Source organism: Saccopteryx bilineata, chromosome 2 (assembly GCF_036850765.1).
Source record: "Saccopteryx bilineata isolate mSacBil1 chromosome 2, mSacBil1_pri_phased_curated, whole genome shotgun sequence".
Lineage (NCBI taxonomy): Eukaryota > Metazoa > Chordata > Mammalia > Chiroptera > Emballonuridae > Saccopteryx > Saccopteryx bilineata.
Genome location: NC_089491.1, coordinates 145,773,472 through 145,777,087, shown reverse-complemented (window position 1 = coordinate 145,777,087; position 3,616 = coordinate 145,773,472). Strand labels below are relative to the sequence as shown.

The 3,616-nt window shown below is 36.0% G+C and overlaps 1 pseudogene; it reads left to right on the top strand.

Annotated features, from left to right (window-relative positions):
- The first annotated feature begins 2,015 nt into the window (after nucleotides 1–2,015).
- Nucleotides 2,016–2,693, top strand: LOC136322344 (shugoshin 1 pseudogene; annotated as a pseudogene).
- The last annotated feature ends 923 nt before the right edge of the window (nucleotides 2,694–3,616 follow it).

Sequence of the window (3,616 nt, the reverse complement as noted above, 5' to 3'; positions counted from 1 at the left end):
TTTAAGACCCGGTCTTTGTCAGAAAGCTGTATGACAAACTTGTGGCTTGCTTTTAGATTTTCTTTGTAGTATCTTTCAGGGAGCAGAAGTTTAAAATTTTGGTAAAGTTAAATTTTCCATTTATTTCTTTATGTTGTTTTTTTGTTCTAGCTTAGAAATTTTTACTGACTCCAAGATTATGAAGATTTTCTCCTATGTTTTCTTCTAAAAGATTTATAGTTTTATTTTTTATTTTTTTTAATTTTTTTTTAATTTTTTATTTTTTTTTATTTTTTACAGAGACAGAGAGTGAGTCAGAGAGAGGGATAGACAGGGACAGACAGACAGGAATGGAGAGAGATGAGAAGCATCAATCACTAGTTCCCCATTGTGCATTGCAACACCTTAGTTGTTCATTGACCGCTTTCTCATATGTGCCTTGACCGCGGGCCTTCAGCAGACCGAGTAACCCCTTGCTGGAGCCAGCGACCCTGGGTCCAAGCTGGTGGGCTTTCCCTCAAACCAGATGAGCCCCACTCAAGCTGGTGACCTCGGGGTCTTGAACCTGGGTCCTCCGCATCCCAGTCCGACGCTCTATCCACTGTGCCACCGCCTGGTCAGGCTATAGTTTTATTTTTTATGTTTAGATCTATGGTCCATTTTGGGTTTATCTATGTGTATTGGAGAAGATGAGTTGATGTTATTTATTTATTTATATCTATCTATCTATCTATCTATCTATCATCTTCAGTTGTTTCAGCTACATTTGTTGAAAAGGCTATTCTTTCTTTATTAAATTTCCTTGCTACCCTTGTTGAAAATCAACTGACTCTGTATGTGTGGGTCTATTTTTAGAGTCTATTTTGTTTCACTGATATATTTGTCTATTCTCAACACAGTACAACAATCTTTTTTATTACTATAATTTTATAATATATCTTGAAATCAGGTAGTATATGTCCTTTCTCAAGATAATTTTGACTATCCTGTTTTATAAATTTCCATATAAATTTTAGAATCAGCTTGTTAATGTCTATAAAAAAGCCTCTGGGATCTTAATTGGGATTTCACTGAATATATAGATGAATTTGCATAGAATTAACATCTTAACAATACAACTTCAGTTCCAGCGAACATGATGTATCTCTATACTAAAATATTTTAAAATTTTTTCTTTGAAATGTGTTGTAGTTTTTAGTATAAAGATATTGCACATTAAAATTTATTCTTAAACATAGTATTTTCTTAATGCTGTAACAGTATTGTTTGTAAAATTTTGTTTTTCAATGATTTGTTGCTTTTAAATAAAAATACATTTGATTTTTCTATATTGATATTGTGATTCATGACCTTCCTAAGTTCATTTGTTAGTTCTAAGATAGATTCCTTAGAATTTTCTATGTGTGCAAACAAGTTGTCTGATAATATACACAGCTTTCTATTTTTATTTGCAAGCTTTATGATTTTTATTTCCTTTGCTTGCTTTATTTCTCAATCTAGAAACCTCTAAACTAGGAATAGAAATGGAAGAGTAGATATCTTTACTTTGTTTTCTGTTTTAGAGTAAAAGCATTCTTTTTTATCATTAGATATGAATGGGTATTAATTTTTAACAAATAATCTATTAAGGTTATCATGTAACTTTTAAATTCTAGTAATGTAATGAATTATATTGATTGATGAACTAATCTTGCATTTTTGGGATCAACTCTACTGGTCATGTTTAATTTTATTTTTTTATATATTGCTAGATTTGACTTGTAACTATATTGTTGCGGAATTTTTACTTGTGATTTGAGGTGTGTTGATTTCTTGTATTGCTTTTGTCAAGTCTGGCATTGGCATATTGAACTTATAAAATGAATGGATACTGTTCACTCTTATATTTTCTGAAAGAGTTGGTTTAAGTTTGGTATTATTCCTTCCTTAAATGTTTCATAGAGTTCACCACTGGAGCCATATGGGTCTTGAGTTTTCTTTGTGAGAAGGTTTTAAATGACAACTTTCATTTTTAAAAATAAATGGTGACCAAAAAAATGTTGGATAATTTTATCCCTTCCAAAGATGCTTACAATTTTAATTCGGAAGAAGGTGTTCATCTCACTCCTTTCAGACAGAAAATGACCAATGATTCTGAGAGAGAAACCAGCAATGTGTCCGATGTGAGCAGCTGTGAATCAGATGATTTGAGAAATGATTCTGATGACCTCTATGTGCCCACTTGTAAGAACATTCAGAGCCTCACCAGAGAACCAGACAGGAGCCCAGTCACCAGGCCTCACTCGAAAAGGGCACTGAGATGTCAGAATGAAAAAGAAACGGAGGGTTCCCAGCCAGCAGAAACTCCTACCAGTGCAGTGCCTGAAACCCACCAGTCCCCTCATTTTAGCCTGAAGGATGTCACCAATATCCCCTTGTGTCCTGAAGTGAAATTGAGAAAACTTTCTCTTTCTCCAAAAGAGAATAAAGACAGTCCAGCAGTGTGTCTGCCTAAGCGTAGGTGCACAACCAGCGTGAACTATAAGGAACCCACACTCGCTTCGAAACTAAGAAGAGGGGACCCTTTCACAGATTTGTGTTTCTTGAATTCTCCTATTTTCAAGCAAAAAAAAAAGATTCCAAGCGCAGTTCTAAAAAAGCAGTATGAAGCAGATACGATGAGGTATTTCTTGGATCCTACACCCCCTTCCATTACTCTGAGAGAGATTCTGTGAAATAGCACACAAGTGGGCTGAATTAATGCCATAAGATACCCTCTTGATGAGACTCTAGATATGCACTTTTCTTAAAACTGTACTTTAAATATGATCTTTTTTCACAAACCTTTAATAGATTTGGCTTATTTTTTCTTTTAAATATAAATAACTGGATTTAAGCACTATTATAGTTAGATTTCTTTTTTTTTTTTTTTTTTTTTTTTTTATTTTTCTGAAGCTGGAAACGGGGAGATACAGTCGGACAGACTCCCGCATGCACCCGACCAGGATCCACCTGGCACGCCCACCAGGAGCTTCGCTCTGCCCACCAGGGGGCGATGCTCTGCCTCTCCGGGTGTCGCTCTGTTGCGACCAGAGCTACTCTAGCGCCTGGGGCAGAGGCCAAGGAGCCATCCCCAGCACCCGGGCCATCTTTGTTCCAATGGAGCCTTGGCTGCGGGAGGGGAAGAGAGAGACAGAGAGGAAGGAGAGGGGGAGGGGTGGAGAAGCAGATGGGCACTTCTCCTGTGTGCCCTGGCCGGGAATCGAACCTGGGACTTCTGCACGCCAGGCCGATGCTCTACCACTGAGCCAACCGGCCAGGGCCAGTTAGATTTCTTATACTGCCTAAAACCTCTAATTTTAGTCAAAATATATCTTATACCAACATTTTATAAATTAATAATGATTATTAAAATATTTCAATGATAAAAAATAAAAATAAATGGTGAGCTATTCAGATTTTGTATTTGTTTTTGGCTAATTCTAGAAATTATGTTTCTCAAACAATTTGTATTTTTCATTTAATTGTCAAATTTATTGGCATAATATTGTTCATAATATTATCCTTAGTGTTTGCAAGATGGCGCAGCAAAGTCCCTGATTTTATTCCTTCTATTGATAATTTGTTCTCCCTCCCACACTTGCTCTTACTCTCCCTC